The sequence below is a fragment of the Falco punctatus genome (assembly GCF_963210335.1).
Source record: "Falco punctatus genome assembly, chromosome: 3".
NCBI classification, from domain to species: Eukaryota; Metazoa; Chordata; class Aves; order Falconiformes; family Falconidae; genus Falco; species Falco punctatus.
This window is the reverse complement of record NC_137582.1, coordinates 29,689,540-29,714,556: the sequence shown is the minus strand read 5'-3', so window position 1 is coordinate 29,714,556 and position 25,017 is coordinate 29,689,540. Positions and strand designations below refer to the sequence as shown.

General features: G+C 43.9%; 1 protein-coding gene across 1 annotated transcript in view; it reads right to left on the bottom strand.

Moving 5' to 3' along the window:
- Positions 1-25,017, bottom strand: part of NIPAL2 (NIPA like domain containing 2) — a 144,414-nt gene that overhangs the window by 93,578 nt on the left and 25,819 nt on the right. The window contains exons 2-3 of the mRNA XM_080380125.1: positions 1,830-24,225; positions 349-454 (exon numbers count right to left, since the gene is read on the bottom strand). The gene's annotated coding sequence lies outside the window, so the exon portion shown is untranslated. The remainder of the gene's footprint in view (positions 1-348; positions 455-1,829; positions 24,226-25,017) is intronic.

Genomic DNA, 25,017 nt, shown 5'->3' with positions numbered 1-25,017 from the left:
GATAGGCAAAGAATGCTTCCAGCTGAGAAAGGCTTTAGCTTCCTGCCTGTCTAGTCCAGAGCAAGAAACTTTTTGGCTGTCTTTGTGGAGCTGCTGTCTGCAGACCACAAGGCTCTTGGTTCAAACCTCAGCTGTGAAAATGTGCACAAAAGGAGCGTTTATTCAGCAGATGGGGGACATCTCTGTTTGAGGAAGGCAGCTAATTCAGTGTCTGGCCAGCAGCTGGCAGTCCTGGCAAATGATAAATTTTTTTAAAATACTGACTTTTGTGGCTTGTCTTCCCCATCATGAATTTTCACGTTGCTTCTTTGAAGATTAGTACAATTACAGAAACTTTGTGTTACAGACCTTTCAGGATCAGAAGGGATCCTTAGAGTGACTCCTCGCTCTTAAGGACATCTGGTCTGGCCTGGTCAGACTCTATCGTGATGGGATTAGTTTTTCTTTCAGAAATCTGCGGGAGGTGAGAAAGGTAATACAGATTGCTATAGTGGGTAATAGGAAACATCAGTGGGGTGGGCTCATTGCTTCATATCTTAGACTTTATGGGCATTCTTGGAAAAGAAGCATCTTGCTAGCGTTAGAGGCGACCTGTAATCATAGGAAACATAGCAAGGAATCTTCCTGACAAAACTATACTTCATGAGAAAATCTTTTGTTTCTACTCCTGCAATGTTTTTGTTTGAAAAATCTCTTGTTCATTCAAGCTTTCACTAAATTAAATAAGCACAACCCTGCCTGGATTACGGGCAGGATATGCAAAACCAGGGCCCCTCTCTCCAGGTCCATGACGCCAGCCCAGCCCAGCTGGCCGGGTCTGCCATCGGCTCTTGGTAGCTGGGACTTCTGCTTGTAGGCAGCGTAGCCCCGGTGTGAGGACCTCTGGCAGCCAGCCACTGTCTGCAGGGCTGGGGGAGGGATGCCAGGTAGCACACCCTGAGTCTGGAGACCCAAAGACTCCAAAAAGCGAGAAGCTTGCAAGCTCTGGCTCAGATAGGGTCTCGGCTCCCTGGGTCAGGGCAGGGGTGCTGGCTGGCATCCTGCAGAGCCTCAGGTGGAGCTGTCAGATTCCCAGCTGCAGAGCTAAGTCCTGGGAGGACTGAGACAAGCCCCAGCCTTTCTGTCTACAGGGCAAGATAGGAAGGTGGGACTGCTGCAGCTCCTGAAAGTGAGTAGGAAAGACAGGGAAAAAATTCAGACCAATTTGACCCAAGCCAATATTTTACAAGTTTTTCTCAGATTAGACTCTCTTGTTTTGTGACACAACAAAACTCACATGTCAAAATGACTCGCAGTACTAAGATGAGGAATCTAGTCCAAACTATAGAGGCCACCTAAAGGAGACCATTCCCTTCGTTGGCATACATGCAGTCTTACTGTGAACTGCATTTGAATCTTACGTGAATTAAGTGCTCAGCTATCTGAATGGAAGTGAATAGATTTTGACTAGATCTACCTTTTTGCAAGAATGACTCAAATCTTACCAAAATATTGCAGCATTTTCATGCCTGTACAAAAATTCTCAAAATCAAGGAAATTAAAGAAGACACTTTTTGGTGTGTAATGGAAAAGTAAAAAGAAATACATAACATACAAGGAAAATGAATAAAAAAATCAAGTCAGACACAGAAATATAAAGGGTTCTGTCTCAAGCCCCAACCTAATTGACCCGCAGTGTACATGCCAACTTTTTTCACATGTTCAAGACTTTTTTCCCCTCTAGGGCAAGGGAGAATAGATGTAGAGCCTGTGGGTGGAAAGACACTTGAAAATCATGCAGTTGTGTCACAGCACTCTCCAAACTATCAAGCTGCAACAAGGTCTTTTACCATATTATACCAGCACACTCTTCACACAGTCCTCTGCTGCCTGCTCCTCATCTCACCTCATCCAGGGCGTGTGTTCTCTGCCTTCTCTCTACTTCTTCCTTGGCTGCTCTCTCTTCATTGGCTCTCAACCACTTAACCAGCCACAGCTGCACCTTATCTACACCGGCCAACCCACCGCCCCTGAAGCCAGCCCATAGTTGTATATTATCAATGCTAATGAACCCAGCTTCATTCCTCTACGCAGTTGGATCTCATGTCACACAGAAAATCTCAGGGGCTGATCTCTGCATTGTGTCTCAGACTTATTGTTGAACATGTTCATATGCAGACTTGACCAACAGAAACACTTTCCTGAATAAATTTTAAATGCTCCTCACTAAGAAAAACATGCCTGTACATTTCTACCTGGTAAAATCTATTTTTAAAGTGGCACAGCAAAGAAAAATATTTAAGGTAAGATATCAAGTTTTGCTCTAGACTCAGATATAACAATGTTCTCATCTAGCTGGGGCCTGAGGACGTTTGGCCTGGGTACATTTACTCTAGAGAAACCAGGTGTGTGTTTGCATATCCTCAAGACTGAGTGCAGTATGTAAATATGAGCCTGGACATCATAGCCTGGCCCCTGCTTCTTCTGTTTAGCATCACTTGAATGTGATGGTCTTGCTGCAGTCACTCCAGTACCTTAGTCTTAGCCATGGAGTTGTCCCAGTGACAAGGCTTTAAGCTGAATAAGGCAGTCCCAGAAAATTCTTTCCTAATTCCTGTGGTTAACTCTCACTCCCCAGGATCGCATGTGCCAGGGCTGCTTGTTTGAGAAAAACAGGGAATTTCCCTTCTTCTCACACTAAGCAAAGTTCTTCTTCACAACCCCGAGGAGGGAGCACTATCAGCAGCTATAAAGGTCTGTGTGCAGGTAAGCTGTGTCCTGTCCAAGAAACATCCAGTCTCAGAAAGTGTTACAGAGGCTTTCTGAAAAATACTGGGGAAACAAACTATGGAACAGTTTCATGCTCCTGACAAAGTGCTTGAGCAGATCAGCTAGAAAAGAGTTTGCAAGAAGAACCTGAATGGAGGCTCAGGGTCGCTTTACCCCCAGTTGTAAGTACCTGTTATGTGGCACAGCTGATCCTTCGCAAAAAGAAAAAGACATCTCTGTACAAAAGGAGGCACCCCTCAAAATCTGTTCTCATCAACAGTGTGCAGGGAGGGAGCATTCCAACAGCAGCAGTGAAATCAGCCTTCCTATTCGTGGCAAAATATGACTGAGGTACTCCTTGGAGCTGCTCCTCCAAGCAGTACACCATGGTGCTATCGCTGGGTATAAAGGAAAGAGCATTAACCTTCAGAAACAGATCCTCCTGCTTTTCTGTGTCAGGTTTTATAGCACAAATAAGGAACAAGCCTGAAGGGTTTTAGCAACACTCTTATATTCCCTTTCAACAGCTTGTTTTTAAATATGCCCAAACAAGCTGTTGTCCATCTCTCCCAGTTGTCAGGAAAGGAAACTATAGTGCTGTAGCCCTTAAATTCCTGGGTGAAATCTCGGCTGTGCTTAGTCATTGAGGTATTTGCTATTCACTTCAACAGGGTGAGAACTGCACAGCTCTTACTTGCCTGAAACCACAGAAAGGAACTATCTGCAAAGTTGGCTGCAGGAGGCTTTCACAGAGCTGTTTTGTGAGATTTTGAGATTGCTGCTCCAGGAGAGGGATTCCTCATGGTTTCTCATTTGGTAAATTTGTGCTGCTTTTAAATTCTATCAGATACACAGGAGCAAACTCCAAAGGGTGAGGTGTGAACACGTACCCCATGGCAGAAACTGCTTCTTTTGATAAAAGCTTACACAGGTTATGTGTGAACTCCTGGACTTGTGAGTGCCTTTGAGCATCTTGGTCCAGGTAGACACCCAAGCTGTGTCCCCCTTCTGTACTTGGGCAACAGCTGACTACTAATGATTACTGCACCCTCCTACACTCCAGAAATGCATCCAGAAATGGGTCTCTAGGCAGAACCCCCTGTGTCCAGTCAGGTACCTGATGTGAATAATCAGTGACTGATCTCATTTGTACCATACAGCCTGTCCACTTCTGCATATGGAGATGAGTGGTGATGCTGCATTGCACTTCTTTGTTTTGCTATTCTTTACTTAATGCTACTTTCAATCTATGGGGCACCTATATTCTAGGGATACACCTCTTGTAAATGTAAATGTGGTCTGCAAAGCCTTCAAAAGTGAGAGCTCCACTTTTCTGCACAGTGCTACATTTTTTGAATTAATTTTCTGGGCTGAATTGCCAGTTACCGATAATGTTAATAGCATCTAGCTTGTATATAACATGCTTCAACAATACATCTCAAAATGTTTCACAAATCCCTTTTATTTCCATATGCCCCTGGAATTTCCATATCCCTAATTTGGATCATTGCTTTATACAATCTGATATAATTCAGGAGGAAAAGGCTAAGAGGGAGGCCTTCGCCTGCTGCTGTTATCCAAGAGAATATCGCTGGTATGACACACAGATAGAGAACCTGCAAGGAAGAGTAGGTGCAACCAGGTCAGTGAAGAGGGAGCAGGCAGCTGTGTGGAACTAGCCCCACAGTCATGCACAGCTGCACTGAAATCAGCTTTGTCTTTGCATATGTGTAGAAAAACCTGTAGCCTGAATTTCACCTATCTCCTTATGGCGGTGGTGGAGCCTTGGAGAGTGATTCATAGGACCTAAATAAGGCAGTAAGTAGGCAGCTGCCTGGAGCCAGTCAATAGGAACATCAGGCACAGAAACACAAATGGAATTTAGCCCCAGTGGTCTAATATAAAAGATCTGCCAGTGACCAACTCACTGCTTGGGTGGTTCTTCTGATGGTAGTTTGTGGTTTCAGTTATTACTTTCAACAAAGGAATGAGGATAATAAAGATTTCTGAGTCTAAATTAGTCTTGTGAGGCTCGTAAAAGTTATATTCTGTACCAGCTTTGTGTTAGGCACAATCCAGTGGCTTTTATTTGCCTGAATGTCCTCAACTTCTGAAATATGCACAGTACATGGAGATACCAGATTCCACAAGGAACAGAAGGATGAAATTGACATTTATTCTGCATTAAAACACCCATTGTTGAATGTCAAAGTCCTGTCAGGAGTAAGTTTCTTGCAAGCGAAGCACCTCAGATAGAGCAGGATCAAAATTTTACTTTGGATTTAGAGTCAGATGCTGTATTTTCCAAAAAATAGCTATACTCACATGACTAGCAAATAGGCCAGAATAAAATGAGCGCTTTTAGATAAATTATGCTCTTCTGCCAGCTATTGTGAAACTCTGAAAACCTACACATGCTTGTAAATAGATCACACTTACAAGGAAGGATATCTCTAAATGCACTGTGACTCATACAGCTTAAATATACAAGGATGGATTGTACACTATGCAGAGCTGGAATTTCTTCCAGTATTATATATTCACAGACTCATGGTATGCAGTATTATAAGAGACCATTAGTAAGAGCTGGGGAAGGAGAGTGGCTCTTTACCTGGCAGGTTTTGAGGAATAAAGATACTATCATCATTTGACTTTCCTTCTCAGTAACTATTAATCAATCTAATAATTATCAACAGGACATTTTTAAATCTTTGCATTTCACTCAGTAAGGAAGGAAAACGTGTGGTCATCCTCAGAACATTGTACTGCACGTTTATGAATCTGCTCACCGATGTAATACAGAAAAGCTTTCCCTCTTTTGATTCCTTATAATTACAAATACTCAAAAATGAACTGCTTACAGGCTTAAAGTTAAGTGCATGCTAAGTGCTTTGCTGGACTGTTGCTTTGCTTAAGTGCTTTGCTACACTCTCAGTAGACTGTGGCCTCAAATCCTCATCTGTCTTCCCTGTGATTTTGGCATTCAGTTTCATAATCTACGTCTACATAGCTCTGAAGGATGATGGACTCAGCAGTCCGTGCATCTCCAGGTCACTTGGCTGCCGTGATGACCACCAAAGGTTACTTCTGCAAGACTGCCTGTTGGTGGGTCATCGTGCGGCTGTATTTGGTCACATATTCCAACACCCCCTGGAGCATGTGTGCGGGCTATATCTCCGATCATGCCAAAGAGGGTAGGAGTAAGGATGGCTGGCACAAACCCTCTGGATGGGGGTCCTGAGACTGCTGTTACAAGACAGTGGAGATGTAGTTCAAGGCACGCAGGTCTTGATTCAAAGCTTGTTTAAGCTGGGAGTCAGGAATCTATCCATGGCCTTCTGAGCACTTAGAGTCTCAAATGAGCTCCACTTGTCAAAAACAAAGACTTAAAGACAGCACTGACAAGTTTTATACATTTTTCACATTATTCCACAGTAATGAGGACTATAAACAACATTTTTTTTGTTTTCAGAACTGAAAGATGAGATTTTTGGAACATGAATCTTCGGCAAATTTGGTAAGGAAGTTGCCTGGAGCACTGAATTTGGCTGATGAGTGTACTTGCAGGCTTGTGAGCCAGAATGGGGCAGCATCAGCAAACGCTACAGGAAAAAACAATGAACTCGGCTTTGCACACAATTTACCCTGGGAGCCTGCTTTCGGCCCCATCCATCGATCAGCACATGCTTGAATGCTTCCTTTAACTGGAGCTCTGAAACAACACAAACCATTCACTCTGAGGGAGGAAAGAAACTCCTGAGACTTCTGCAGCCTGAATTTTGAGCATCAAACACTAACATCACTAATTGCTTCCAACTGAGCTAGCAAAGCCAGAGCGATGCACAGACATCTGTGCATGAGCAGCTCACGTTGAACACATTTAGGAACATTGGGGCAAGTCTACTTGGAAGGCCAATAACATTCACTAGGCAAGTCAGTCACTGCCAATTATTCCCTGTGCTGTAATTCAGAACACGGTCCTTATGTTACAGATTTCGTGATTGCAGCCCCTGCTCAGAAAGACTTAGAAGCGCAAGGCACTCTGCTTACAGGCTCTGGCTCTGCAAGGGGGTTCAGCATGTGAAGGACACCTGTTTTCATTGGAAGAGACCTGCCAGCAGCAACTGTCAAATTTTGGCCCCATTAATTTTGTTTGTGAAAGGAAAATTTTAAATCTATTCTTCGAGTTGGAAAACAACTGAGTTTCTGTGATTCATCTTGCCATTTGAGGAGTCAAATTAATGAACCCTAGTAATAGATTAGTCAATTGTCTCTTTTCTCCTATAATTAAAAAAAAAAAAATCTAGAAAGAGGTTAAAACATGATGTCTGCCCATTGAGCTGGTGCCTGCATTTCTTGAGTTACGAGGTGCATACATTATGAGCCTGAAGGGATGCAGGGGTTTGAGCGCATTTCGATGCCTTCCACTCACTTTGCCATTGAGATCTTTGCTGACAACCTAAAAGGGTGGAGGCACCTCTTCAGTTCTCTCCAGGGACTTTTAGGGTTTATTTTGTGGCTGTGTTGTATTCCAGGCTTGCAGCTGTGATTTTTCTACTGTCCTTTTGATAGTATTACTGGCCATGAGTTCATTTCCTTATCCAAACTGGCTGAGGCCTGTTTGTAGCCATCCCTTTCCCTCACCACATTTCATGTCTAAAGAGGGATCCCTGTGGCCAATGTCTGTGCATCCTGAGTGGAAAAGCAGGGACACTCACCCAGCAGCCCCCCTTTCCCCTTGTTGCAGGCAAGCCTCCTCTCTGGCCCCAGAAGGACTGTGCAGTCCAGGGGCCATGGAGATGGACACTAGAGGTATAGCCATGTGCCCGGCAAGGCAGGACCACCACCAGGTGTCACAAGGACAGCCAGTATGGCCACTAGCTGTGGATCAAGCAACTCATGTTTCCCACAGGCCAGGTGTATTGCTCATGGCCCGCTGCCTGCGGAGCGGGCTGGTGCCCTCTGCCCAAGCTCATCCTGCAGGAGTCGGGCAACCCTGCAAGGTGTGTCCTGCCTTTTACATGCAAAGCAAGCTCCAAGAGACCTCAACCTTTCAGACCTTTCCCACTCTTCTCAAGCCTGAGGGTCTTAGGTGAGCCCCCAGCACACCACACATGGGCCAGGGCCAGTGCAAGCAAGAGCCGGGTTTGGCTCCAGCCAGGGCCACAGCTGATGCAGCACCCCGCTGGCCTGCATTCAGCTGGTGTGGAGCTGCTCCCCACGTGTCCATAAACACAGGTGCTAGCTTAAAAACGGCGTGCAAACACAGCCAAACTGCTCTTTTACCTGGGCTGTAGGAATGCGCACGACAACAGTTCACTAACTCAAGTTCCTCTGTTGCTTTCCATTTGGTTTCTTGCCGCAGCATCTGAATTGCCCAGAGCTGTCAAACACTCAGGAGATATGCCAATGAAATAGAAATCATGAAATTAGTTTAAGTAGGAGATTTTTAACAGATCAATCAATCCCTTTGCTTTTTTTTCCCTCTGTCTTCTGAAGCGTTAGGATGCATGTGCATCACGTTCTGAGTTTTTCCTCTACTGTCCTTTCTTCTTTAAATAAAGCCTAAAATTTTCACTCAATTACTTTGCAGCTCTAAGAAAAAAGCAGATATATGATAAAACTTGTGTTAAAATCTGTGTTGGCAGCACTGTCTCATATGTGGAGTTTTTCCATGGCAGAGAGTAACTTTGCCACTAAACCAGAATATGGAGCAACACAAAGTTTACTCACCGGATCACAGTCTGGTCACCACCTGCCCCTTATTCTAGGGATTTATTATATGAGTTGATAACTTCCTTTGGTTGTCATATGCATGAGGAAAACAGACCTTCACTTCGTGGGTGCACAACTTATTTGAGCAGATAATGCATTAAGATGCATCGGCATCTTAATAGGATTCTGCTATCATAGGATCCTGCTGCAACCCCTCCAAACCTCTCCCACAGCCCTCGCAGCACATTCCCAGCTGAAGAAAAGCTCTCAGCACCAGAGTCCTTCTGCACAGAGTTGAGCTCTCAGAAGAGGTACACACCACTTCATACATATATAAATATCCTGTATTGGCATCATGAGGGTATCACATCCTCTACAGAAGACAGCACTCGTACTTTTGAACTGTCTGTAAGGGGGGAATATTTTGAATTCCCCAGACTTTGCCAAGAGAAAGATAAATGAACGTGGTGTGAAAATTCCATATTTTAATGGCACCCATTTTATGTTCAGGCTCAGGACTTAGAATAATTGAGTTAGTTTCATTTCTGTTTATAGCTCATTTCTGCTCAATTTCCTCTCCTGCCTTTCCAGCAGTAACTCAGCGTGGCAGGGCTTGGGCTGCAGATTCTGTGGGCAAATGGTTAAATCCAAGTTAAAATTTGTTTCACTAAAAATACACTCACAGTTCATACAAACCTATTTATTGATCCTATTTTCAAAAAGCTTCACCTGTGACCTAACTAAACTACACTACAACCCTCTAAGCTTTTGATGATGGATTTTCCCAGCTATTGCTGACTGTCTGTTTCTAATTCATACGAATGTTTCTGATCTGTGACAACTGGCTGGTTTATTTTTAATATCATTGCTGCATATGAGCAATAAAGGGTGACACTTCTTCAGAAACCCACAAACTAGCAATAAGCTTCTTCAGTTACAAAGGAAAAGAGCAGTGGTCTGCCATCAAGGAGAAATCATCAAATCTGGAAGAGAAATCACAAAGAGAAGAAAAGGGTCTTCACGTGGTTTGCAACCCACAAATGTTTTTTTGGCCACTCAAAGGGTTGTTACAATTGCCAGCCAAGTGTTACACAGCAAATTCTGATCTGCTGGTGCGATCAGAGCTGTTCTGTCACCCTGTAATTAACCTAAAGCTGGCTTATGTAGCCATATGCAGGTTTTCCAGTTGCAGAAGATCATTGTGAAAGGATGGAAAAGGTCACCAAACGGACGCATGTAGGGCTACCATAGCCCATCTAAAGTTCCCTGGCTCCTGGGGGAGGAGAAGGCATTTTGCAGGGGAGAGTCACAGTGACTTCCACAAAAAAACAACCACAGATGAGCAAGTACCATCCCGGGGCTAAACAGGCACTTGGAAGACAACACCAGGGTGGCCTAAAACCCCTCTGTTCTTCCTCTTCTTAAACTGAAATCAATATCAATAAAAGCCTCCAGTGGCACCGTCTCTCCAGCCTGCTGGAGTGGAGAGAGAGGAGCAGCAGAAGTGTGGTGGCGGGTGCAGCTGCTCTCAGAGGGGCCATGGAGGGAGAAGCTGAGCCCTCAGCAGGCTCTGGGAACTGCTGGTGGCCATGAGCTTATGGCTGGGACCACACCACCAAGATACACATTATGCAGTTATTCTCTCTACAGAGTGAGAGGATGGGATGTTAAACTTCAAGTTTCTAGATCTGATCAAGGTTTATTCAGCAGGTTCACAACTACACGGAAATAAAAAGCAGCTCTTTTCCAACAACCCCACTTTAATTTTCATCACATCTTCGGCTGGTAAAGGCAATCTGTATAGATGATACACTTCCACCTTTGCAAGGTATTAGATCTAGTGTTACACAATGCTCTTAAAATAGCGTTAGAAAATATCAATAAAGCGAATCCTAAGTCGATGAGGAACTGACATATCATAGTGACAGCGATTATTGAATCAGGCTGGCTTTATTAAGGCTCTGTCAGGCCCTGTGCTGAGCCTGGCACTGTTTGATATCTTCACTGGTGATCTGGAAGGATAAAATCATTGCTAATATGATATTTGGTAACAGAAAGGTAAATAATTGTGTGGGCTGGACAGTTATGCAAGACTGAGACTGTTCTCATTCTGTATAAATACCCTGTAATACAGGTAAATTGTATGTTTGATACTGCTGAGCAAGGAGTGGAAACCAAATCTTTGCAGAAAGGAGAGATCCTAGCTTGGGATGAGTGATTCAGACTAGGTCCCAGTAAACAAATACTTCACCAGAAATTCCCAATGCAATAATGTAGAGGAATTGATAGTGAACAAAACTAACTGAAGTTTGCCACTGAGTATGGGCACTGAAACCACAATTCTGTGTATCATCAGCATTCTCTTTCTCAGGTTTTTTAGAAGGGTTCTGAAGAAGCTGCAAGAAGACGTCAAAATATTGGACGTACAGAGAAAATGCCTTACATTGGGAGACTTAAATAGATCAGCCTGATTTAAAAAAAGAAGACAAATAATTAATTTACAAGCACATTAATAGGAGAAAATACCCAATCTGAAAGGGCGCTTCATTTTCATAGAGAAAAGTGTAACAAGAACCATGGATGGGAGATGAAGCCAAATGAATTCACATTGTAAATAAATCCTTAGCAGTGAGAACAATTAACTGCTGGGGGAAAAAATTTGAAAGGGATGTATTTTCCTTATTTTCTCATAATGTCCCCTGTTCAAGTCTGAATGCCTTTCTGCAAGCTAAATTTCAGTACATCAAACCTAGCTGTTGGACTCAGAAGCAATGGGAAGTAATTGAAAAGCTGGAGATTCACTGGAGGTTGGGCTCAGCTGGCAGTCCCCTGTGGGCTTACAAATCCCCTGTATCTACGAACTGCGCTGCTAAAAAATTTGCCTCATCTCCTAACAAGTGTAATAGGCAGAGAAATGTTCTTGGAATGGATAACTGTAAGTTTTGATTGATCAGTGATACCACTTAATGAAATCTAAAATGAGGTGACAGATACCATCAAAACCATCATGACAGAAATTGCTCAGATGTTTGTTGCGAGCCTCTGTTATATTTCTTTGTTTGTAATTTGCTGAAGGATTTCTTGGCCTGCAGAGGTGATTATGTGCCTTATTGCATGGACGGGAAGACAGCACTCTTTTCATGTAGATGATACAGACCGTATTGATTGTAGTAGTCAATTTATTAGAGAAGCAAGTTCCAAACTGCATACCTTTTAGTTGCTTTGGGAATTATAGTCAGTTGCAATTTTTCTGCTAATTTAAGTTACTGTAGAAATAAAAATATTTCCATGTTGATTTGATTTCAAGAATAATGAGATTGCATGTCTAGTGCACAGCTTTATTTGACAGCGAAACTTGCATCTGTATTATATCACTGACAGCTAGAGCATTTGCCTGCAGAATACTACAGAAAGGTCATGATTACCAAGAGAAACATAAATGTGTATGCGCTTACTAGCTTATTTGACTTGGAAGCTTACAGCTAGATATAGCTGAGCATTGCCATAGGTAGGAATATTTCTCAGAGAGGGGTGTAATCAATTTGTAATTTTTAAAGAAAAGCATGAATGTGTAGGCAATCTGCTGCTCTTGCCTTCAATTGGCTTGTTGGTCTGTGTTACATTATTTTAAGCAGCAGCTGCCTATTAGGAGATTTGTGAAGATGCTGCTGATTCTGAAAGAGCAAGTTTCTTGTCAACAGATTGAATAACAATACTGTGTTCGAGACTTTGCATCCCACGCTGACCAGTTTAAATTCTTTAGGAAAAGACCATGCTCTAGTGTGTAGGTATCTTGTGTGTGTCTCTTCCCTCAGTGGATAATACAAATATTTCCCCAAAGCTGGCTTCATCAGAAAATTTAGCAGCGATTGTATTGAAAGACTCAAACTCCAGAGAGGGGAAAAGTTCACCTCCCTTGGTAAATAAAGCTCAGCATGCCTCTGAAATCATCCAGGCTCTCAGCTCTAACTGCCTTTCTCTCCCCCACACCACAAAAATAGCCTTTGAGTTCAAAATGATCACATACTTATCTTACATAAAATGCACAGGTTCCCAGAGAAGCTTGTGTCCTATTTGCTGAGGCATTTACAGAATTACTTCAATGCCTGTACATGATGGAAAAAATTAAGGGCTCGTGCTACTGTTTTAGAACTAATGCAGGGGCTGGTAATGATGAGAATCATGTTAGAAATAATAATGGGAATAGCACTTTTACCGATGGAACATCAAAAACAGGACTGACAAATGAATCCTTGTTTCAAAAGGAAGCTAGAATTCTAGCTATTATGTCTATATTCCCTGCCAAACCTGGCTCTAACACTGTATTCAAGGCCCAGATCACCTGCCATGTAGATAGGCTGGGCAGATGCCCACTCTCAGGTGTGAGTTTTATGTGATCGATGGAGAGCACTTGGATCTCTTTTGCCTTTCAACATGTGGATGCACGAGCACATGAATGCTTGAACCAAGTCCACTATGTGTTTACCTCATCAGTCCCTGCAGTAGCATCCCATAGCTGAGGTCAGGCAGACAGGTCTGCTGCAGAGGGCTTTTTATGCAGGTTTGACACGCTGCACGTTGGACGCTTGCTGGGGAATCCCCGTCACAGTCATCGAGGCTGCAGCAGGGACTGATGGTCCGTGAGGAATTTCTGCCTCTCAGCTCTGCAGGGAGAGTTTAGAGGAAAATCCAAATCCATCCTTTTCTGCCCAGCTTGCCAGCTCCCCGATAGCTCCCCAGTAAGCTGAAAATGGCCAGTACTGACCCCTGAAGGTTGAAATCACACATTTTCCTCATGTTGGTACAGGGAGTGAAGAAGAAAAGTCGTGGTCAGAGCTAAGATCCGAGTCTTTACACATTCACTTCATACTTTTGGGGTCTTTACTTCCACGTAAGTTCCAAGACAGCAGAGTATCTCCATTTATACCTGCTGCAGTTGGTGCTGAGCAGTCCCAGGTCTAGTCCTCATCCTAGTCCCTGGCTTACAGGACTCACAGACCCACCTCCCCCGCTCCCCCCTTGGACCTGCTTCCATGAACAAGTGGGGTTTTCTGTGGAGCTCACCTTGCTCCTTTGCTAGCCTGCCTGAGCTTCTGGTGTTGAATCTCCTGCAGGTCCACCTGCTCCCACTCTGCTTTCTGGAGTTAACCGTGTACATCCCCATTACTAACAACAAGGTGCATTGTGATCAGCCAAGGGCAGGTGGCCACATGAGCACAGGATCTGTCATTGAATTAGACCTCCCAACCTCATGCCTGAAAAGCACCTTGTGCCTACTGCACTGCTGGCCATTAGGCTGCATGGGAGTGGAGGAATCCTCTCCCTGGAGCAGCTGTCTTCTCTGCCTGGTCCAGGTGGGCTGCTAACCTCAACTCTGTATACAATGCTCTGAAGAACATTCCCCCATCAGAGAATCCCCCTGTCTTCTTTCAGACCTTGCTTTTATTCACACGTACCTGTTTAAGCCCAGCTCCAACTCAGAAGCCAGGTCAGCTTTGTGCCTTGGAAGAACTGGATTGCCCTGGGAGGCAATAGTCTTACTGTGCTCACTGTACAGCTGGCATCTCAGCCAAGACCCTGGCACTGCCAGAGAGCTCCTGGCCCCAGCTTCCCTGGAGAACCAGCAAGGAGCCTCTGGAGGCATAGTGCTGAGGGGCAGCACTGTTTGGTGGCACATTGTTGTGGCTGTGGCTCACTGCCCGAGGCAGCCAAGAGGCAACTGGACACAGGGGAATGGTCTACATCTCACCTGCTTTCACTCACCCACCTCTGGCCTAAGTAAAATGTATTAACCTCAGGATTTTAGGGTTAGGACATCCTGATTCGGCCTATCCTACTGGACAGCTATAGGCAGTGTCTGGCCCTATGTGCCAGGTAGCTTGAAGCTAGCGGCTTCTGACCTGCCTGTGTCTGCCTGTACTGCTGTCTGGGCAGGCACACATGGCTAATGCTCTGCAAAGACACTGCACAACAGGTTTGGGCATCCCCTCTGGTTTTAGGAACCTTATGCTAAATTCCAGCAGGAGTCTGCCTTTCTTGCTCCTTTCCCCAGGGACCTAAGATGTCTCTAGAATTAGACAGTTGCTGAGTGGGTGTGTTTGGGAACCACATTTTGTGCTCTGGCTCCTACAGATCCACACAGACAGGACCCATGTACCCAAGTCCTTTGAAGAATCCAGAACTGGAATGAAGTCTCCTTGCTGGCTTTTCTGGAGACCAGGTGATTTTCCAACTCCAACTTAAGTCTAATACCTTTGAGGGACAGTTGATTAGTCACAGACTGGGACTAAACACAACTCCCATCTGTTGAAAAGATTATCTTTTTTCCTATTTTTCCAGGAGAGGGAAGTTCCCAAGAACCTAATAGCCAATGTGATTTGCATTAAATGCAGCACATTGAAGTCCCCGTTAATTTAACTGGGAGAGACAGTATCCTGCTATCAATGCCCTACTGTGGTTCAGGGATTTATCCCAGTAAATCCTAGCAGGGGACTATTTAATCAGCAGAGCCCAAGCTCAGAGTCTGCAAACAAACCTTAAAATAAAAGATGTAAAAGTGAGTTAGACTGAGCAGGCAGCTTGGTGTTCTTTAACACAAAGACAGTTTGTTTTCCTAACTTCTATAACTACAGCCTCTCACCCCTTGGCACATAAGCACCAATCAACCTGCAGGGAGTCATTAGCTTAAAACAATTACCAACAGGCTTCTTTGAGGTCTCAGGAGTTCTGGGGACTGCAAAGCTTATCATTTGGTGTTCACTGCACCCTTAACTTTCCGAAAGCAGCTAGAGAGAGCAGAAGCCAACAGAGAGCCTTTAAAAAATCTTTTAATAGCTGCTTTCTCCGTTTGTGTTTATAGTGACCATAGCTGTTGGAAAAAGCTTTCTAAAGCACTCCAGGCCTCCCTAGAGCACAGACTGGCTGGTGCTGGGCATCGTAATAGCAGCACATTGTTTCACAGGTGCAAAGTCACTCTCAACCCTTCCCTTTTCCTCTCTCCGGAGACCAGCGCTGGCTATAACTCTCCGCACCAAGCCTTCCAAGTCTGGTGTCATTACTGCAGATGTGGTTTCAGCGCAGTGCATTGGGCTGGGAATTGCACTGGCAGCTCACTAATGCTGTGGCTCTGCCCCGGGGACCCTCTCATTAGAATCACCGTGTTGGCTGAAGAGTAATGTCTTAATGACATTTGCAGATGTCATTCAAGCCATGGGTGGCTTTACCCATTTAAACAGAGTACTTAGGCAACACGTCTCGGTGCAATCGATGCTTTGTGCCTTTATAAGCATGGTCTTTGAGAATATTTTTCACTTGTGAACAGAAAAGTCCAGATCCTCCATGGCAGCTGAGACTACTTAGTAAAACTGAAGAGCAGGGACAGCAGGGAGTAGTTAGTGGCTTCTAATCTTCTGTTGTACTCTGGCATCAAAGTGAGTTGGAGAAGCTTAATACTCTTTAATGATTTTAGCTCCTAAAGGATTCACTGGAAGGCATAGCACTCCACCCATCCCCTTACCCTAATATGTTTACGTGCTTAAGTGGAGAATAAAGCTGAAAAATCTGCTCCCTAAAAGTAATGGAAATGTGATTTTTCTGCACTGTTATTCCCGTGTAATCTAAGAACCATGATCTCTGTGCAACATTATGCTACCTACGCCAAACAGCAAAAATTCTTGATTTCTTCATTCCTCAGTTGGTGGATTTGCAGCTACAGCTGTCTTGGTTCCATGAGTTTTACATAAGGTTGACAAAATCACCAGTAACCTTCACTGACATAAGCAGTATCTTCAGACTATAGTCCTTATCAATTGAACCATCCTTACAGAAGGCATGTGGCTCTATAACAAGACTTCTGTTAAGGCCAAGAGATCCAGATCTCATTCATAATAATCAGTATCTCCAGCATCACAGCGACAACTGTGAACAAAGCAAAAAGAGGTCCATAATCTTTCTGCTCCCCCACTCAAGCAAAAAAACTTCAATGGTTCGATGCAAGGTAAGGAAATGCTCTTTTCATTCATCGCCACGCATATCTACCCCAGCAGCCTCCTTGCCCAACATTCCCAAGAAGTGCTCCACAAGGTGACCAGACCAATGCCTGTCCTCTGTGCATGGTTGCAGAGGAAGAGGCATAAAACCTGATGTACTAGACCCATTCACTGCAAACCTGACTGTCTAGCCACGGAGCAGCGATAGAGGGTGAGAGTGACAGTGCTTGTCTGCTTCCCTCTGAGCAACTTCTAAAATTATATCCTGGTCCCAGCAATCCAGACCTAAGGAAAACATACTGCTGGTTGTGGGTTAAGTGGAACACACTGTGCTGGAGTTCAGAGAAGCACTTTGGGTTTCACCCAGAAGCACACAGTCAGTTGCTGTCTTTGTGGAAATGATACAGAGCTGACTTCTACATCTTGCCAATGTGACTGCTAGACATCATGTTTTCAAGGAGAGTCCAACAGGCGGCCTTTAATATCTGCCTTGGAAACCATTCTTCTGCCTTGGTCAATACAGATGAAACAGTAACCAGGTTTTGATTTTTTTGTAAGTTTTTCATCCATACATTCCTTCACATTTTGGTGCTATCTTTTTCTTTATTTTATTTCCAAAATGTGCCCTTTATCAGGGAATTCTGATGCTGCTTTATGTCTGTTAAGCTTTGTTATCGGAGAAACAGAGCCCCTGACCCAAACCTTCCAGGGGCTGTCACTGAGACATAATTAGCCTCAAGGGCAAGGGCTGACACCCAGCAAGGTGACTCAATGGAAAGTCTCTCCAGAGCACTTCCAGGCTGAGGGGGAGGTATGGGACTTATTATGAGATGATTAGAAGGACCACAGATGGGAAGAGGGATTGATCAAGACTGTTTTGGAGAACTAAGCATGAGAAAGGAGAGGGATAAGGAAATAAAAGGGGCTGGTTGCATGGAAACGTGTGGCTGGTCAGTATGTTTGCTGGACCATGCCCTGCACCCAACCAGCACGGTCTCTCTTGTCTTCTCATTACCCTCCATCTCTATTTTTCTGGGTGAGGGGACTCTTTTCTGCATTTGTGAGTGTCTATCTTCCAGCATACTGGATTTGGACCAAAAGTTATAAAGGCCTATGTGTCTGGGATGCCAGCAATCCGGGCGAGTGAGGGTTCGTGCGACAGTGTGCCATTGCTAGCAAATATCAAGCCAGACTAGCTGGCAGGTAGAAGTGGCCTGGGAGCCAGGTATCAAAGTGGCCATAAGCCTGGGCTGGGTATGTGCATGTCTGCAAATGAGATAACTGGAAGAACTGGCTACTGGAGGCACCAGGAGATCAAGGCCAACTTCTGGAGAGAATATGGGGTCTCAGGGTCAATTGGGAGAGACGTTTGTGTGTGTGTGCAAGTGCATGTGTGTGTGTGTCTGTGCATGAGGCAACTGGAGACAAGAGGATGCAAGAGCTAGGTGCTGTGTAGGCTTGGTGTCTGACCTTACTGGGGTTCCATAGTGTGCCATAGGGGACTGGGGGACATGTGTGGCTGTGAGTGATGGAGTCCACAGCAACTGGAGATTGCCCTTTCCTCCAGACCCTGGCCCACACTCTGTCTTGTCCCTTGCTGTGTATAAAGCACCATCTGTGTAAGTAAATTGAAAAGGACTGTTCCTAGGCACTGAACTCAATCACAGTAACTCTAAGGTTGTAAGAACAACCCTTGTCATGCCTTGAGTCTGCACCAACAAACACTCCTAAACAGTCTGAAGGCATGATTTGGGATACAACTCAAGTTAGGGCCCACATGTAGTCATCGTTTTTTGGAAGCTAAGTGAACTTAAGGCCTCTCCTGTGCCATTTAGCTTCAGTGCTGGAGATTCAGCCTGAACACATTTAACTTACTGACTGAGCTGTAGGCACAGAACGATTCCTTGGGTCTTGCACCTTCCACTTGGTCACTGAGCATGGTCCCTCTGCACCAAAAAAATCCAGGTATCAGCCTGCCTGGATTATGGTCACTGGCCTTGCTTCTAATCCATCTTAATGCTGGATCAAACATTAGGTCATACCACCCACCCTAGTGGGCATTAGCCCATACCTCTACTCACATTGCCCTTTCTGAATCCCTCCATCGATTCCCCTCATGTGGAAGTTCACACTTTTGTCTGTACTATGTATCATTTTTTCTTACTCAAGAGCTATAAACATCCATATACCCTGCTCACCTTGAAAGCCCTCTTTGCAAATCCTCTGTCCCAAAGCCTACAGCAAACACTCACAGCAGGTAGTCTGCTAATGGCCTGAGCAACCACTGATCAGGTTGACCAGGACTGCTTTATTATTTCTTTGTGCCGAAAGACTTGAACTCTGCCCCTAAGATAAAGGGCAAGAAGAGACTGGCAAGACAGTGAGACATAATTCTTGTGGAAAGAAAAGATTTTTCTGCTTGCATTTCTCAGCACTGATGGACTTCAGAGAAATGAACAGAAATGCATAACAGTGGAATGGAAACCCCACACAGTGTTTGTCCTCATAACCTCATCAGTTCTCAGTGATGCTAATCCCCATGTGCCTGTCTCTCCTGCAAGATCTTAGTGATTCCCCTCAGTGCCTTCTCTGCACCAGCCTGCTCAGCCACAGCAGCAGCATGTCATGGAGTGCCAATGATAAGTGATGGGGTGCAAGACCTCCTGCTACCTGACCCTGCCTTCAGAGGGCAGGTTGATGCAGTCATTACAGATCCTACTGCAGTGTGGGAGGGATGTTGACTCTGCTGCAGCTGACATTTTAATCACGTGAATCTCCCTCCTGCCTCCACCCTCCTAGATCAGTCACAATTTGTTTCTCAGAATTTGTCAATGGCAATCTCTTTCCTCTTCCTATAAATCAGAAACCTCACTAAGTAGATGGATAAAGTAGTTGCTAGCAGGAGGTAGATGAGAGTCAGCATGGAAGAACAACCAGCTGGCCATCATGACCCATATTTCACATTGTTAAGGGACTGGATTAATAAATACAATGGCATTAATAAATTCAATAAGCAGGGAAAAGCACAGGGTAATTTCATTGCTGGTGCAAAAGGAAGCACATTCCCCATCACCAGTGATGGTGCGTTTGCTTAGCATCAGTATGAAAGTCATCCTGGAGAGTCAACAAAGACTAAATCTTGACAAACAAATATGATCACTTCTTTCTTATTGATTTACAAAACCCGCAGATGAGGGAAATGAAGCCTACAGCCAGTCCTGAGAAAAGCCTCAGCTACAAAACATTACTTGAAAAATGAATGCAAGTTGGCTGGGAAATGAGCACTGTCACAGAGATTGAACACAGGCTGTGAGTCCATAAACAAAGAGGAACAAAAGATAAACACGAACATAAAGAGCCGATGGGAGAATATCTGGGGCATGGATTGGGTGTGGGGAGGGGAGGAAAGGAGGGACAGAAATCTGCTCTAAGTCTGGTTTTATTTAATGTCTATTAATGATCTGGAAGGAAGCAGTAAATACCATATTCATTCAATTTATATTTGATGTAATGACTCCTATGAATTAGAGAGGTGTTTTGTAAAGCAAAGGGGACAGACACAAACCATAAAGAAACCTAGACAGGCTGGAAATAACAAAACAACAACCAAGTGGATGGGCACAAGGCAGTAGTCTGCAGGAGGAAGTTCAACCTCAAATGCAGACATGAAGTGGAGAAATGTGCTTAAAGAAGGGAGACGGAAGGTCCTGATAGCGGCAGAGACCAACAAACCGGCTGTGAGCTTGCGGAGCAGACTTATCCCAAAGGAAGCAAGAGGGTAAGTATCTGGATCTATTGATTTATGAGGAATTAAGACAATGAGATGAGTTTGGCTGCATGACAGCTGAGCAAAGAGAGCAGAGTGTGCTCAGGCGTTAATGTTGAGACAATCTGCTGGAGGTGAGGAACCACTCTGGGGACCTCTATCTATTTGTGCAGTGTAAACATCACAAAGGAGGAGGAGGAGGACTGATTTATGGAGTGGGGAGGATCAAGGGTCAGAACCAAGCTAGAAGAAATGTAGGCTGACTCACTGACAGGATAAGCCATATTGCCCTGTGAAACAGCTACCTGTGGAGAGGTCTGACATTTCTCTGAATCTCTTAAAAACAGTTTGCATAAAAAAAGTGAGAGAATGGGCTTTAGGAAACAGGTTTTTGTCTTTGAGAGGACGGACTGAATGGATATAGAGTGCAAAGGCAGCCAGGGTGACTTCAGTCCAGATAAAAACCGTGTCTGCTAATGCATCTTATCTGTTGTAAAATCCTAAGAAGAGGTAAGCCTCTCTCTCCCCTAAACTGCCCTCATGGTACAGTTGTCTGGAAAGGAAAAAAAAATCATAAAAGCAGGGAACAGCTAATGAAAAACAAAGATAAGAGAGAGGCCAACGAACTAAAGTCAGTGACCTCACAGCATGTACCACTTCAGAAAAAGTCAGGTTCAGATTAAGGACCTTGACACTTCACAGCTCAGGGGGCTGCACTGTTACTCAGGGACAAGAGGAACCTGAGCTCTGCCCCTTTCACCAGGCTGCAGCTCAGCCCCCATCTCCCAGTTCCCCAAAGAACACCCTAACCACCCAGCCGAGCCGGGGGAGCAGTGGTTACCAGCCCTCCTGTTCATGTTTTTACTCTTTTCTCTAGGAGAAGGGAGGAGGTGCAGGGAATGTGAAAAACATTGAGCAGAAGAAAAGGGCAGGGTGGCAGAGTGAATTGTGAACTTCAAAGCCAGCTTCTCAGCATAATATGGATTTGGAGGGAGCACTAGAAGCTGATGATTAAGAGGAACTTGGCTGACAGACATGCAGATGGTTCAGGAATTTAGGCAATCTGAGGGTGAAGAGGAAAGGGAAAGGGAATTTTGAGGTCTAGTTTTGGTTATGGGGTAGGTTAATCTAGTATTAATATCTTACAGGATCATTGTTTTAAGGTGTTCAAACTTCTTTTGTGTGCATAAGAATGTCCAGAATATACTGGAAAATTACCCTTCATTTAAACAGCTTCGTTCCACAGACAAGCAGCTTTAATGCATTATAAAATGAGATCTCATGCTCTGGGCTGAAGGGAAGGAGAAAAGAAATCTATTGAAAATCATGTTTTCAAGCATAAGACACTGGGAACTGGCTTCGCAGCTGTCTGGGGAAGATAAGGACAAAAGTGAAAGTGAGGAGCATTTTAATACATCACTGGTGAGGGAAGCATTAGACTTGGCAACAATCTGTGTTTCTTTACTTAGGTAATAGCCAATGTTTTTGAAAAACTACACAAGGATGGAAATAAATTTTCAAAAAACAATTACGCCTTACTGCAGAGAGATGGGAAGGCACCCAAACTCCAGATCCTTATGAGTAAAGGAGAACTCCCACCATACAGAATCATAAAAGGTATTCAAACATTAACTGTTTCTACTTTGATTCCCATTATTATAGACACAGCCCATGAGTGAAACAGCCATCTCCAATTGTAGCGCAAAGAACAGTCGCACAATCTCTTCAACGTGCAGGAGGTAAATGCCAGGCTCATCCTTTCTACATACAGCTCCTAGAGGCACCGAACCACACAATAGCTGAGGCTGGCAGGCATCCCTGGAGAGCGTCTAGTCAGTCCTGTGCCCAAAACAAGGTTAGGTTGTCCACGATTGTGTCTAGTAAAGTTCTGAATATCTCCAGGGACTGAGTCTCCACAGTGTCTCTGGGAAGCCTGTGCCAGCGTTTGACCATCTTTATATTGAAGAAGATATTTTTTTATGTTTTGGCAGAATTTCCTGCGTCTCCTATTTGTGCTCATTGTCAGTGGGCACCATGGTAGAGAGTCTGGCCCCATCTTCTTTACGCACTCCTCCCTCAGGTATTTATACACGTTGATAAGACTTTCTCCAGGCTGAACAGCCCCAGCTCTCACAGCCTGTTCTTGCATGTCAGATGCTTGAGTCCCTTAGACATCCTAATGGCCCTTCACCGGACTGGCTCCATTATATCCATATCTCTCTTGTACTGGGGAGTCCAACACCAGACCCAGCACCCCAGACATGTCTCACCGGTGCTGAGCAGGAGGGAAGGGTCACCTCCCCCAACCTGATGGCAATGCTCTACCTAATGCATTCCTGGAGGTTGTTTGCTTTCTCTGCTGCAAGCCCACATGGCTGGCCCATGGCCAGCCTCCCATCCACCAGTACCACCAAGTCCTCTTCTGCCAAGTTCTTCTCCAGGCAGTCAACCCCCTAGCATGTGCTGTTGCAGACCATTTTTAAATCTCTTTGGAAATAAAGGCGTAATCTTTGTTCTGCAGCCTTTACAGGTATACTATGAGGCAGTCACACAGGCGAACCTTTCTCCCTCTCCCCTGAGGACTGGGCAAGCAGTGCAGCAAAAGGGAGGTTTCAGTAAGCTCCTGGGAAAGACTCTTTAATGGTAAGGAAAGTAAAGCGATGGAAAATCAGGCAATCATGAAAATTCTGTCACTGGAGCTTAGACAAGTATCTAACAGGAATATATCAGGCCTAGGTAATCCTGCTTTCAGGCAGGGAATTGGATTAAATGAACTATGAAAGTCTTTGCTATGGTTCTCTGCTAACTCACTACACAAAAATAGCAGCATCAATATTTGAAAAATCTTACCCTGTTATACCTGGTATGACACCGATCATCTGACACAGTGCTGAAACACAGCTATTTATTCCAAAAAAAGGCATTTTATGGCCTTCTCCTCTGTAGGATCCTGGTGTTCTACAAACACTGAGAATTTATCTTCCCAGGGCTTCTGAAGATGAGAAGTAAGCATTACCTTCTATGTTCACTCATGATCATTGACTCAGAATTGCCAAAAGAAACCATAGGATTTGGTTTCTTATTTGAGATGCTTAAGAACAGGGGGGTTTGGCATCTAAAACCTATCTTCAAAGCACAGTTTCCATAATAATGAGTGTTCAGCATATCCCATATCAGATTCCAGTTGTCAGGGTTTCCAGAAAATCAGTTACCATCTGTGAAAAGTTTTGAGTTAAGTGACTAGCCCAGCGTTACACAGGAATGATGTTCAGGAGAAGAACAACAAAATCCATAATAGCAACCAATTCCAATACCAGGACAACGCTCAGTTTCCCAAACCACAGTACAATCCTTTCCTATCTTGAAATCCTCTGCCATCACTCTCCAAATTCCACAGCTTCTGCAATGAGGTAACCATGATTCATCCCACAGAAGATCCATCCTCTGCAGTGAGGAAAAAAAAATTTTAAAAACCGCACCAGTCTGTGGTCATGCAATTAGAAATTGGAAGACAATGCACACAACAGACCTGAATTACCGCAATTTTAGTTCTGGCATTCCTAAGCCTGGCTTGGCAATTATTATGCTCTTTTCTACGTTTGTTTTTTTTTTTTTTTTTTATACTGTTTCAAGTCATTTCTTAGGTTTTTTACAAAAGCAAACTGGAAAGACAAATTCCTCATGTGGAACCAGCTGATCCACAGCTGGGTAAACAGCAGAACTTTTGTATCCTCTGCACAGTTCAGTGAGTGAGTGGAGAGACACTGGCTGAGCTGCTAATACTGATAAACCGTTATTGTCAGATGGTTTTTGCATTTGTATATCTTCAGATATGACTTATGCATTCCACAGCAAACAGTGGTACAGCTTTGCATGAAAAAGATACTCTTCTTTTCATGAAAAAGATACTCTTCAAATAAATTGACATCTCCTTCTGTCACTCCAGCTTCTTTCCCTCGGGTTTGGTTAATTTTATAGGTATACCAGCATAGTGGCTATCCTTCACATCTGAAAAAATAAAGCCATATTGTTAAAAGAGGGTCAGTTGGCTACATTTGTCTCCATACATTTTAGGGACAAATAACCCACTGTGGATTTCTAACTGTATAGGAAAGCTAAGTACTTTCTTCCTGAAACTGTGCATAGTCCCTATGCTGATTTCTGAATCTAAAATAAGACTTTAATCATAGATATCCGTTCTGATCTCCACAGGTTTTATATACTTCCAATTACACTGACTTCTGAAGTGTTATTTTAAGATAAGTGACACCAGCAAGTAACAGTGGTGTTACACAAATACTTTTTATCATTTAAATATGGCTGTTTTTCCATGTTAAAAATTCACAAATGATCTAATACATATGTCTATACATAAAGGCAACATTAATTTCTTCTTCCTGGCAATGTAAATCTCTTACCTCAATCAAAATCAACATAGAGGCACTAACAAAACAATTAGATCTGAGCTACCTCTGCTTATTTAATAATTTTATACCTGTATACAAATGGGTCTTGGCCTCCCAGCTGTAAATACCTAGAATGATTGAAGAAGTCTAATGCATTTCCCTGAAGAATAAAAGAAGCCAAGGCTGGAAGTATTGCATTTGGGATGTAGAAGCAAGAATCACAGCATCAATCATCCATAATAAATGATATTATTATTAACATCACTCAGAAGCTGTGTGAAAGAAGACAAGCTGAAAGGATGTGTTTAAACATGCCAAATGTGTTTGGGATATCTCAGATGCATTTCCCTGTCCTCAGATATGAACTGATTGTTGGGTTTTTTTGTTTTTTTTT